The sequence below is a fragment of the Stegodyphus dumicola genome, chromosome X2 (assembly GCF_044657685.1).
Source record: "Stegodyphus dumicola isolate Sdum_Otavi_A_Nest chromosome X2, ASM4465768v1".
Lineage (NCBI taxonomy): Eukaryota > Metazoa > Arthropoda > Arachnida > Araneae > Eresidae > Stegodyphus > Stegodyphus dumicola.
In genome coordinates this window covers 169,867,016-169,881,637 of record NC_140781.1, presented here as the reverse complement: position 1 = coordinate 169,881,637, position 14,622 = coordinate 169,867,016, and the positions used below count along the sequence as shown (strand labels likewise).

Genomic DNA, 14,622 nt, shown 5'->3' with positions numbered 1-14,622 from the left:
TTTAGTTCCAAAAAAAAGTAATTTTGTCACATTAAAAACTTTTCTGCTTTGACTGTGTCGTACGAGCAGTATGTTGGAGAAGTCTAATTTAGATTAATAATTTTTCTGATACGTTTTAACATATAAAACGAAAACTTCTTATTGTAATAGATTTGAAGGAGAAACTAGAGAAAAGCATGGAAATACATAACATAAATGCACTAAAGTTTCATCCTAAAATGATAGATTTCTATTGTGAAGATACGCATTGCTCTAAATATTTCAGGGCAAACCAGAAAATAGCATTCAGCTATTAAATGCGACGATAAAGACTGATTCATATTGTGTAGAAACTGGAGCCAGTTACATCAGATCATAGAGAACGATGGGAAGCTTATTATTTTGTTAAGTATGATGGTATTTATAGCATTAGTGGTAAAGAATCTGATGCTATTTACAAAAAAAAAAAAAAAAAAAAAAAAAAAAAATGATAGCTGTTTCAAATACGGAGCGATATGATAGCAGCAAAATCTATGCACAGCAGTTTTTTTAAATAAATTATATTATACAGGTTAAAAAAATAAACTCGCCACTTGCTTTCTTAAAAAAAATTAATGTAATTGAGATTAAATCATGTGCTCGATTACATTAGTTTTATCATACGATAGAAAGCCATAGTGTCAATTTCATTTTTAAATAAGAAAACACCATACAAAATTTGGAACTATAATATACTTCTTTTACATCTCCCTCGTCTCTAATTTTTCTGTTGCAAACGATTTTTAATTCTTATTACATATTTCGTTACTCGTTTTTGGAAAACTTCCAATGAAAGTCATATTTCTCGAATACTGAGAACTTGAGAATTGTTGTACTGCGAGATTCTGAAGTCATGGGCGTTTAATTAAGAGTAATTTACAGTTCTTGCGTTTCTGGGTTGTATGGATAAGCCCTCTGAAATGCATTATTTATTCGCAGTTACATTACCCTGCCCCTTCTTCCTGCAGCCAGATGAAAAGCGGATATGACTTAGAGATTGGTGTTGAAAATCATTTCCGCTTAAAGTAAAAACGTACAACTTCATTAAGTCGAAAAATTCTCAGGATCGAATGATTTTAGGATCTGAAAGCTGTTGAATTACGATTTAAAGAAATCATAGATTCTTTCTATCGATCTGTTTGGTCAATGCTCGTTGTCATTCTGATGACAGACACTTTTATTTGTATGCTAATCAGTTTTCATCAGAACACTTACTTGTATTTTCATAATTTAAAAAAGTATTCGCATGATATAACTTTTGAAATTTTTCTGTGTGTCACTGAATATAAATTATTTTTTCAAATTCTGTTTCTTTAATTGCGGCATTTAAAACGTTTTCAGCTCTTAGATACCGTTTCCTTGTTTTTAGTTTTAAATTTATTTCTTAGATATTTTTCTTCGTAAAAGTATACTATCTTTCTCAAAGAAAGAGGTTAATCTTTCATTTTTCTTTATTTCCATAAAACGTCATTTAGTGTTTTAATTAGGAAATAAACAAAAATTCCGAAAAAAACTGGAAAACGTCATCATTTACTCATTTTTAAAAAACAATTTTGCATTCATAATCCACTTCCTGCTTTATAATTTCTTATTTGGGTTACGGTTAAGATGGATTAGAGTTATTACATTTAGCTTGCATTCCATAATGTGATTAATACCTTTGAACCTTTTAAACGGTTGTTAAAATTAAACCAAACTTTCTGTTTGCTTCTATTGAAATGGATCTCTCTTTCTACGGTTACACTTACATCAAAGGTCTGTTAACAACTTGTTTAAAGCATGCAAACACGTATGACAGTTATCACTTTCGAAATGCATTTCCTGTTGAGCGCATTCAAAGACGTTTTGAAGATTACCATTAGATGAAAAAGGTACGGTCATCGAAAATTGACATTTCGTTCCGAGGTCAGTTCTCATTAAGAGAATGAGCAAATTTCATCACATTTTCCTTGTTTCCTCCCACGATAAGTGACTATGGACTACTTTCTATTAAAATGACCACAAAGGTGTCATTCATAAGATCTTTAACCTTGGCGTATTTTGCTGTTTGGTACTGTCTAATGTGGTCTGGCCATGAAGGAATGTAGTTCCATTAAAAATCGTAATAAAACTAGTTCACTTCGCATTTAACTGCGACTGTCTACACAGCTGGAGTATTTCAAATAACAGGTGTTACAGAATATTCTGTTAAAAATTTGTCACATGGACAATTTATCATATGCAGCATATTTATTGTCCAACAAATGCGATATATTTATGACTTGTTATAAGGACCACATGTATCTTTACTGTTTTATTATTAACTGTGAGTAAGTATAATTGAAGGTACCATAAATTAACCATTACTTTCATTATCGCACACGCACTTTGCTGTTACATTTCAGGTCTCGCCGGAGCCATCTTCTTTTCAGGACGTAGAAGATTTACAGAAATGATATTAAGGAAATCAAAGACAGAGAGAACAATGATTGTTCACTTGAATATAAATAGAGCACAGTAATGTTTTTCAATTTGCAGGTAACTGCTAATATTCAAAAAGAAAATTATTGGATACATTCTGATACCTTTAAGATGTTACCAAAAGGTACGGAATGGATATACAGCCTCCAATAGTGGTAAACACTCAGTTTCCGGTATGTCTCGTGTTAATACCTAAGATATTATTGTAATAAAAGGATAGATAGTGTCTTTAATGTGTTAAGTTGAAAGGAGAGAAAAAATTTAAAGATTTACTTGAATACAATTACGTACCGTACTACTGTAAGACTCGGCTGAAATAAACTTATAAATGCAGGCTTCCAAGCCTGAAAGCTCTGTTCTGTTTAAAGCAAGGTTCATTAGTTTGCATCACAATTGTAGGCTAACATACTTGAAATTTGAAGTAAATAGAAAATTTCCTTTTGTAAAATTTCTAGAATGAGATAGTAGCTACATGCGTAGTGAGCTGTAATTTAAATTCAGGACAAATTGCAGATATTCTTTCATTTCAAGCACATAAGAGACCGAGCTGTAAAACAACTGAACACTGGTAGTTCGACCAGGGATCAAATCCCTGTGAACTTGCTGGCTACATGAGAATTTTTGTGGTTTCCCTATATGTAATATGAATATGAGCCAGTTGTCCTTAAAATTTCCTCCACTAAGGCATCCCTTCCCAAAGGCAAGTGGCTGCCGTGTGCATCGCTATAATCTAAGCAATCCAATCCAAATTTTCATTTCAAACGCGAGATTTCAATTGCGGATCAAAAGCCTTGCTGAGTTGTTTACAGGTAAGAAAAATAGAGAAATTCACATACGATTCCACTTGCTGCTTTTATTTGCTTTTGTATCAATTTATCATTTTCTTTATGTGTTTGACATCATTAGAGACGAAGCTAAAGGCTTGAAGGTTATTTGAGACCAAGTCAAAGGTTATTTGATTACGGCAAACCGCCCAAGGCTGCCTGCCTAAGGGAAGGGATACCTCGAAGAGGGACGTTTTAAGGGAAAAAGTTCGTGCTCATGGTCATGCATAGGGAAAACCACGAAATCTCATGTGTAGCCAGCCCGTTCGCCTGGGTTCGAACACGAATCCCGTGTTTAGCTATCTCAACCATTCGCCCACTCGTGGACTTTGTTGCCACTACCTAAGATAAATATTGGTAGAAAACATCAAGAAAGAGACCAACAAGCACCAGTTTTCTCTTCGGTATGCTGAAATTGCACGTGTAACATTTATAAATTAGCAAATTGCGAACAACAGAATTAATATTAGGTATTCAGTATCGTGTGAATGGCAACAGTTTGGATGTATGTAAAAATAAAAAGTGTGGCAGTATTGTAGTTCTGTATCATGCTTAAAATTCTATGTGTATAAATAAATAGTTATCACAGTTAAAAGTGCTCACTCTTTATTTTATATTGTTGTCATGAACATATTGTTTCCGAAATGGAAAGTTGCCAATGAAACCAATGAAATTTAATGAAAATTTTGCTTCCAGCTGGCAAAGTGGCTAAGATCCTTCGAAATTTGTGAAGTAGCCCGTGGATTATGTAATAAAGAAAAGGAGGTGAGAGTTATCTTCTATTAATGGAAATCCGCTACATTAAAATACGTGACACATTTAATGCAGAAGAAGGTAAGGAAGATGAAATTAATACAACATTTACAGAATATTGTACACATAAGAAAATATTATCCATGACTGACACTTATTCTTTACTGGTAATCAAACCACACCCGAAACCATCGATGAGTATGAAACTGGCCTTCGAAAAGAAAGCTAAAATATATAGTTGTCCGATTAACGGATAGTTTGATAAAGGGTAAAATTGCTTGGGGCGTTAGAGATGATCTGTCGAGAGAAAGATTATTGCATGAAACGGAATTAACGTTAATAAAAGCTCTATATATATGACGATCTGCAGAAATAACTGTGCATCAAATGAAAATAATAAAAGGTGAAAATACTGTTGTAAACGTAGTGGAAAAGAAACAAAGTAAACATAATAAGAATATATCCATAGAGGTACATATTGAGAAAAGAGGGGACAAAGTTCTTCTAAATGCGGAACATCTCATGAAGGTCGTAAGATTTGGCATAAGTGTAAAAAGGCAAATCATTTTGAGAATGACTATAAAAGTTATAAAAAAAAAACGAAACTGGTACATGTATTGAATATTACTTTGTTTCTTTGGCATTTTTTATGCATTACAATGACGCATCATATTCCTTATGTCGTGTAATATGTTATTATACGAATTTTGAAATTATGTCACGAGTAAAATAATATATTACTCTTAACTTAACTGGCATCGGATACTTTCGCTAGTACGAGATAAAGTGAAGAAAGAGCTATAAAGAATGGAATTTAAATGTCATTGTGAAAGGAAGCTAACCAACAGAATGGGTTAAATTCCATGGTCACTCTTATCAAACTTAAAAAAATTTGTTTAGATCATAGAAATTTAAATAAAGCAATGAAAAGAGAGTATTAGTCTACGCTAACGGAAGACGAAGTTTCATTAGAATGCCAACGGCAAAAAAAATTTCTGTTTTAGATGTTAATAAAGTTTTTTGTGAAATCCAGTTTGATGAAAAAAGTAGTAATTTGTGGACATTCAATACTTCTTTGGCAGATACACATTAAAAAAATTACCATCGCTTAAGGCGTTATGAAGTGAGCACGAGAAAATAATCTGAAATTCAGTAAAAATAAGTGTAAGATAAAAGTTAATCGTGTGAATTAATATAGAACATAGGTCAAGAGTAAACGGGTTAAAATCCCTCTAAAACAGATGCAATTAATAAAAGGCCTCAACCCAAAGATGAACCATCTAAAAAAAAAAAAAAAAAAATTAGAGCTGAAAATCATGAAAAAAAACCAGCTCGTCGAAAATTAATCCAGCATAGTGTTTATATTAAATGTGATTTAATCAATGTTTTGAAGGTACGTTCCAAATCATTTCAACTAAGCATTCTCAGCGCTTTTGAAGGTCATTAATCTTTGTTTAAAGAATGTACTTCACATTTGTGTGCCATAAATTTATTTTCACCTCCTCTCTTAGTCATTAATGGTATGTTTGTCAATCGATAAACTCAACATTCTGATCTCCAACAGATATTATCCGTACGAGAACTTCATAATAATTTTTGTTCAGTCATAATGTGTTAAATTACAGTCATTTCAGTGAAATAAAACTCAGTGTAATGGGTTGTAAAATTTCACATGAGTGCTTTTATGAATGAAGTAAATTAGTAAATAGTGTAGCTAGAAAAGTTTTAGTATCATCATATAGAAAGAGCTAACAATTTATGGTACTTGAAAATTTAATTACGTGATGTTGTTTTCTTGTTATATTGGATATTAGCATTGTTTTATGAAAATGATTAAAATTTTATGGTATCAAAAGATTTAATTTTTTAGAGTTATGTTTAATTAGTAACATATTTAAAGGCATTGTAATTATTTTATTTAGGGAAAGTGTAGAGACATTAGGTATACTTTTGGAAACAGGAAAGATGAAAAATAGCAACCGCCTTCGCCGGGAATCGAACCACGGACCTCTGGAATACCGGACCAGCGTGCAGAAGCACTACGCCACGAAGGCACCCTAGGAAAGTGGGAACACCTTACATACTCCCCCTTTTAAAGGACGACTGGGGTTTCTAGGGGACCCAATCGCCAAATCCTGGGTGTGGGGAGAATCATCCACAACCCTTTTAGTTCGGGCGCCACTGTAGAGACATTAGGCATACTTTTGGAAGCAGGAAAGATGAAAAATAGCAACCGCCTTCGCCGGAAATCGAACCACGGATTTCTGGAATACCGGCTCAGCGTGCAGAACCACTACACCACGAAGGCACTCGTGGAAGGTGGGAGAACTACCTTATAAAGGTTGTTAACGCTTAACGCGATTACTGTATTTTTGAATTATTGTTAAAATTTTTGAATTAATATTAAGAATTTAGGAATTATTTTGTGAACAAGCTAGTTGCTTAAAAATTTGAATATTAAGAATTTCTTAATTATTTCGAGAATGAAGTGAATATGAAAATTATTGGAACTAATTTGAATATGTGTATAGATAGTGATATAAAACTGCGTTTTGAGTATAATGTAGGAATAGTTTTGATACTGAATAGTATTGTGACGAATATCAATAATTTAAAAATATTAATAATTTCAGAATTTGAATATTTATAATAAAACTGATTATGAGTAATGTAATTAAAAGTAAAATGTGTAAAAAAGTAGTTTGGAATTATGATAAATAATGTTTAAATTGATGGATAATTGTGTTTTAAGCATGCTAAGGGAGTACGGTTTCGGAAACAAAGGCCTTCTATTACCTATGTACATTTTTTCCTTTTACCGTCCTCATACAAGCTAATATAGAAGGCTCTTTTTTTGATTGTGCGTAATTTTGTATATATAATTCTTATTTTATATTTTTATTGGAATGTATTTATGCAGTTCTCTAAAAGTTCAGTAAAAAAGGTATTTTTCAACTTTGCATTATTTGAATTGAAACTGAATTTTTTGAAATGTACAGATAATCCATCTAAGACAAAATTTCTAGTATCACTTCTTTTAGTTTATAAAAAAACCATGAAGTCTAAGTAACATAGGAAACAATAACGCTTTTTTCCGGCGATTCCAGACTCGTAAGCCAAAGGACTTGTGTCAAAGGCTGAATTCAAGGACAAACAGCTTTCAATGCATCATTTCTCTTCAGTTTTACTTTATATTTCATCATTCTCTATGAAATAAGGAAACGTTTATGCCTTTCCTAAAACAGAAATAGCAGATATTAGACTCTGTCAAAACATTTATTCAGATTTACATTTATGAAGGAAGAAATAGCTTTTCTTTCCCAAGAAAAATGCATTTGTGAACAAGGGCTCAGATAACTTTCTTTAAGTTAATGATGTTCTAAATTGTTGGATGAATTTCATTATAGCAATGGAAATATGCAGTGAGTAATTATTTAAAAATGAAACGTATTAATGTGTGTTTCGTTTGTATGCAAAATATAAATTTAAAGCAAAGTGAGAACAAATTCAGCTTAGTATAACCCAGACAGTAGGTGCAGTATAAATAACATTTGCTGTGCAGACGGAATGACGAAACCTCGTACGGGCCCTACACATAAGGAGAGCGTTCTACTTACTTTTTTTCCGTTTTGATTGTAAGTCAAACTTTCTGCAATTCGCGTGAATGAAGCGGTCAATGTATTGATCGCAGCAATGAACAGTTCACATTGTGACCAGATAAAATACGAACTTTCGCGACTCATTCAGAATGTCAAGATATTTCAGCACATACTTCATGTTTAATGTAAACGAATTCACATATATGTAACGCCTTTTTTCTTCTTATAGTTAAAATTTTATGCGATTTTGTTTGAGAACTTACCTTCTATTGCGCCTAAATTTTTTTATTCATATGTAAATGTATAAGCGATAAAACATATGTAAGTGAAGGATTTGGGTCGGTCGAGTTACTCAGGCGTTGAAAAGAGAAAGCGCTGTATGCCAAAAAGGAATCACCTTAGACAGTTCTAGTGATTTTATCAAAATAGGAAATTAAAATTTTGGGCAATTAGATAAATAAAAGAGACAATTTTTTAACTTAATTTTCATTGCACGACGTTAAAAATTAATATAGAGGAATTTGTATGCAATATTTTTGTACTTCAGCTCTCTCTAAATTTCTAAAATCATTTAAATCAATTTATAATATCTATTCAGACTTTTTAAAATTAAAATATATAGAAACGCTTAATTGACAACTGAAATATAAACTTGCCCAATGAACTGCAATTAAAAATGTTACATATCTTTAAAAGTTTATAAGGGCTAGGTTGGAATCAGGTAGGTTAGACTGGAACGGTTAGGTTGGAAGATGGTTATTGGAATATGGCAAAGCAGGTGAAAGCAGTCTGCCTAAGGGGATGCATGCCTTCATGGAGAACCTTCTAAGAGAAACTGACTCTTATTCACGTTGTACTCGGGGAAAACCAGAAGAACCATCCACATGCAATCAGCTTGTTCACTTGGGTTCAAGCCCGAATCAAACTACCAGGATTCAGCGGTTTTTACAACTCGGCCTCCGCTCATAACGTTCAAACAGCGTTTGGCATAGATGGGTTGAAACGAAAAAATAAATTCAAAAAAGCGTTTTATAAATTTCCTTTAATTGAATGACTCAAATATAATTCAAATGCATTCAGAAATATACACTTAAAATTCGGAAAACTGATAACGATATGACATGAATGAATTATCTGCTTAAAAAACATAAACTACCTTAATCCCAACAATATATTTTATTCAAATTGATGATTGGCAGGGAACTGAGAAATCAGTTTGTAAGTATTTATTTTAGACAAAGTTAACAATAAACTAAAGCACCATTTTTTTTTTCTTTCAAACAACATATTCCTGAAGGAAATGCACTAGCTCTGCTAGCTTTAGTCAGTAAATTACGAAATAATTTTAGTTCCTTTTTTGAGTTTTGTGACTGTATTGCATCTAATAACCACACATAACGTAAAATAACGCTCAAGTTTATTTAGCGAGGAAAACATATTTTTTTTTTTTTTTTTTTTTTGCACAATGATAGTAAATTTATTACTTTTGCTATGCGCAGATAGGGAGAAACTTTAATTAGGTTTTAGATCATGAATTTAATTCCCATTTGTGTTAATTTTTTTATTTAAAAAGAAAAATTCAATTCACGGACGTTGAGAATTATAAATTAAAGACCCCACGAATGACTGAGTGGACAAGAGTGCTGATTAGTGCTAGTTCGACCCGGTTTCGAATCGGGGAGGTAAAAGACGGCTGCATTGCCACATTTTACGATTTTTCTCAGACGTGACATGAATACTTTCCAGTTCGCTTTAGAAACCTTTTCACAAAATATCTCTCCGTTTAGGCAGAAAACATTCATGGGCATGTCTGTATTCGATTAAACATAAAGCAGACACGTCTATAAAAGCTTAAAGAAGTTTTCGCTTTTCATTTCCTAAAGTACATGCGAATTACAATAATTTCAGAAAAATAATATCCTGTTCTTTATAGAGTAAAAAACGCATTACTTAAAAAATTAAATATAATGTTTCTAAATTTTTTTGAGCCACACATTTGAAAAAGTATCCACGTTTGTTATTTTTTGTTTGTAATAAATATGAATCACACACACAAAAAAAAAAAAAAAAAGATTCACGACAACTTTTCTATATGAATTTAGAAATAATATCTAAAGATATTATAATTCGTTTTTGACTGTGTTGCTGAAGAAAAAATTCTTCAGTTCTTAATTTTTGGAATGATAATATTTTAGCAACCTTACGCAGGCCTTATTCATATTTCCTCTTTTAAAGGATTCTGAGAGGGGAAAAATATCAAAATATATTATTTTGCAATTTTTATTCACATGAGTTCAATGACTGTAGTCCGTACGAATGCTTAAAAGTCCTTAATGCGGACTACTTAACAACTAAGGGTGTTATTTTTTAATTCCGAAAATGACATCAAATTTGCCGTTTAGGCATTTAACGGGAATTATGGCCAAAGTCATCGATCATTACCCATCTCATGATTGGCAACGTTACTCAGTGTACACATTCAAAGTTTGTAGGGTTAAGCAACGGGGGGGGGATAAATCTCTGATGCGATTTAGTTGCGATCGTGTTGACTTAAATATCTATCAACCATTCACTGACTAAAGTAGTTAATATAAAATATCTTTATCACACTAAATATTATTAGAACGGAAACTAGCTCTACTTCCGCAACTATTCTCGTATCAGTTCTGATTATTTCAAATACGTAACGAAATAAAAAATAATAAAAATTTTATCGAGATAATGAGTTCAAAAATTCCTCTTTGAGATTCTCTGAATATGAACAAGAATTGTTTTTTGAATTTAGGTTTTTACGTATAGAAAGATTCCCGGTTTGCTTTCGTATGTATACAGGCATTAAACAATTTTTTTAATGGCGAACACTGGCCATTTTAAGCTTTTGACATTACTGCGGCCAAAAGTGGTGATCATTTCATTATGGAGGCAACTAATAGGCGACAACCGTGAGGAGACACACAAATTACATACCGTTTCCAAGATTCGAGCCCAGTTCCTTCGGCATTGAACATAAATTTATGAAAAAAACTCATAAATGAATTTTTAAATGATTATTTAATTAAACTTTCATCTATATTAAGATATTTCAGGGCGAGCAACTCATACATTACTCATTTCACGCCAAATAATAAATTTGTGTACCCACGTTTCTTTCATAAAATATTTATGCAGATGCTTTTTTATTGTGTAAACTTCACACCATGATATGTTATTTTCTTGTTTTCCTATAATAAGAATATATATATATATATATAATCGTATATATCCTACTCTGTCCTTTAAGGTTCATGTCTCAATATTAACCCAGTGAGAATTTAAGAGTTAGGTAAATTTAACGGCATGCTGCATAGTTTAAAAGAGAATCTTAACTATAGCCCACTGGAGCGTTCGCTGCGTCGCTTTTTTGTCACTGAGAATAACCTGACATGATAAGAGTTACCAGTAGTTGAACCTTTGGTAAGGCCTTTAGAAATAGCATACATGACCAGGTATTTAGTTTTGAATTTAGAACACTGTTTTGTAAATAAGTGACATCTTAGCTACCAGGGCAAGTAGCCTCATTTTGAAATACGTAAATACCAAAAGCCGTAGTTTTAGTTTTTTTTTTTTTTTTTTTTTTTTTTTTTTTTAAATTTCAGTTATAACCATCTAGGAGTGTTAAATAAATTTTGGCAATCCTCATCGTTACAGTAGTTAGCGTTGCTAGCTGCCGTATATCTGGACGAGGGTTCGAATACTGGAGAAGATTCGTAAGCATATAGTATTTTGTGGCATGGGGGCACTTAAATACACGGCGAGTCAAAAATCCTTTCAAGTGGTTTGGTGGTAAGTGAAGAGGGGTTTGACACCCTTAGACCCATCCTATGGGGAATTCCTCTTTAAAATTGGCACGTAACTGCTCAAAGTCGTACAGTCGCCTATAACGTGTCTAAGGTGACAGATGAAATCCTGGCTAAATTTATTGAACTTGTTCTGATGTTGCTATCAGACAAGTGAGATAAGTCATAAGAATAAATTTTGACTTAAATTTGATTTGTGTTTGGCGTTGACAGAAAATAGACGTTAAGGGTGATAACTCGCCAAGAGGATAAGATAATTTTAAATGACATTAAGTAGAAAGTTAAATTACTGTTAAATTAATTATAAAATTTCACACTAGTGAAATTATAATGTAATAAATACTAATAATGAACAATATTAATAAAATTTAATAAAATTAATTTTTTCGGTTTCTTTTTGCTATTCTAATCAAAATTTGTTTCAGGTTAAATTCCTTTTTAATGCGCTATATGGGCGTTTCTTCTAAATTGCTGGAAGAAAACATTGTAATTTAGTGTGTCAGGCTACTTGGTGCATACATACTTGGTGAGAAAACATCGAATGAAATTCTTTAGCACAAGTAGCTTTCGTAACATATCTTTTCTTGATTCTTTTAGTAATTCAGAGAAAATATTAGGAGTATTTCAGAAGAAAACATTACTTATCGGTATATTTTAGCAAGCATATTTCTGATTCTAAAACATTTTTTTTCTAGTGGCAGGATCTAGCCGTTTATAGGCGTTGGGCACTACTCAGGCCGGAAGCAGTGGTCGCTTTATTATGGAGGCATCTAATAGCTGGGCCACCGTTGCCTCCTAAGAAGGGGCAGACAAATTACATCCATGGCTTCTCCGGGATTTGAGCCAGAGTCCTTCTATATGGGAGTCAGAGTCACTAATCACTTTCGGTTTCATCAGCGGCCGAGCGGCAAAGTCGCTGAACACTGGTAGTTCGGTCCGAGGTTCGAATCCCACGAACGAGCTGGCTGCATGGGCGTTTTCATGGCTTTCCCCATGTGTAACGTGTATACGAGCCAGTTTTTCTTAGAAAGTCCTCCACAAAGCATCCTTTCCCTTAGGCAGATAGCTCTCGAGACTTTACCGTAATCACATGAACCAAAACCATTAACCAATTTCCTCTCTAGAAGGTTGATTTTAAAACTTATAGAAGCATTTATTGTATTATTTCATTGACTTTCATGTTATGCATCGTTTTCTCAAACGTGCCCTTGAATGCTCGCTCCTTTATACTTGTCAGGACCCTTTTGACTTCTTTATAAGTAAACTTAACAAATGCAATCATTAGTAGCCTAAACCTTTTCCTTTTCCTGAATAATACTGTTACCTTTTGAACTAATATCAAATTTATATTACAGTAGATTGCAATTCAAATTTAAATGAACAGAAAGTAAAAAGTTTCAGCATATGTTAATATTAATCACGTGAAGAAATGATAGAAAAATACATCAACTAATTAGGCTTAACATAATCAAAAACTGTTATGTTTTGGCTCCTGCACTGTAATCATGGTTTATTTTACGGGAAAAGCTTGTGAATTCCTTGAAAGTTTCGAACCTGTAAATTGTTTTGAGAACTCTGATTTTGTCAATCCCTTCATGGGGTCGTGCACGACCTTTCTGGATGAAACTGCAGCATTTTTAGTCTTCGAATGCAAAATCTGCTTCTCCTTATTTCATGTCATGATATTAATTCAGAATATTTAAGATAAATTTCTGTTAACTTGGCCATTATTTTTCTGATATATTCAGATTATGATTTATTCCTTCTTATAGAATTTAATTATATTTTAATAAACAAAGAAGCATTATCGTGAGGAATAAAGACATCTACCCAATATGTCCTTATAATGAAGTGATCGGTAAATCCAGCTAGAATTCAGCTTTATTTTCCAGTGATAGCACAATTGACTTTACAAAATATTTGCTCACAACTAACACAATGACGCTATAATGGCTCTCAATCTAGAATTGTGGTGGGAGATAACTCGTAACAGCTTTGTTTTGGCTCAATGGATCTCGCTTCTGCAGCCAGTCTCCATTTAAGTGAGAGATTAAGTTATTTAATATAGCAAAGCAGAGGAATACTATTTGTCTAAGAGCGTGGATATCCTCATGGTTGACTCATTGAAGAAAATTGACTCTTTACTTTAGATATAGGAAAAATCACGAAAACCAACCATGAAGCCAGCCTGTTCGCCTGGGATCGAAAACGTGTCGCATTTATGTGAGACAGAATGTAAGAAAGGTATTCCACTCATGATTCGAGCGGTGGGGTGATCAGCACAGCAAGTTTTAGGAAGCAGACAATTTCTGAAATGCGATTACCGTCTGTAATATCTTTATTGCACATTTTAAGTTTGTACTTAACATGGAAAAGGATATTTTTAAATGGCAACACGCTAGTCGAATGCATTCTTATTTTCAATCACCCATTGCTATAAAGTAGCATTTTCATAACAAAAGAGCAGAATGAGTTCTCGAATGATAGATATTCACTTATAATTTGAAATAAAATTAGGAAATTAAAATTAAATTAAATTTAAATATAGCATACTAGAGAATAAGATAATGGTCCAATAAAAACGTCTTCAAACTGTTTAAAGTTTTTATTCTGTAAAGCACTCAGCTTTGATTTGAATTATTAATTTTTTAATTACCTTTGCTTAAGCAAATAAATGCCTTCAATGATTTCTTACAGTAAACTCATTATACGGGCTGGCATTTAAATTGGAAGTTTATACATATATTGTGTAACGTTTACAGCATGTAGCCTTTTATTAGTTTCGTCAAAGGTTAATTTCTGAAACTAAAAATACCAGAGTCTAACAGAAGATTGTAAGGAACAGTAAAAGTAACATAATGATAATAAAAATTAGTAACAAGGTTAATGAAAATTAAATACATTAAACTGTAATTTACGATAGGTTACGATTTAATCTCGTCTGATTTGGAACTCCAGTTTGTTTGAACTGCAATTAAGAATTTTTTTAAATTGAAGCTATTTGATTATGGAAAAGCATACGAGAGCTACCTGTCCAAGGGGAGATTACCGTCTTCGTGGAGGAATTTCTAAGGAAAATTGACGCGTATTTGCATTACACGTGGGAGAAATCGCGGAACCGACCATGTATCC

At 32.6% G+C, this 14,622-nt stretch overlaps 1 protein-coding gene across 3 annotated transcripts in view; it reads right to left on the bottom strand.

Annotated features, from left to right (window-relative positions):
* The window catches only part of LOC118185705 (uncharacterized), a 60,606-nt gene that overhangs the window by 31,394 nt on the left and 14,590 nt on the right, over positions 1–14,622 (bottom strand). Inside the window, exon 3 of one of the 3 annotated variants that reach the window (XR_004757629.2) lies at positions 7,027–7,291. The exons of the other annotated variants lie outside the window; for them this stretch is intronic. The gene's annotated coding sequence lies outside the window, so the exon portion shown is untranslated. Of the gene's footprint in view, positions 1–7,026; positions 7,292–14,622 lie in introns of those variants that run through there. 3 annotated transcript variants of the gene reach the window in all.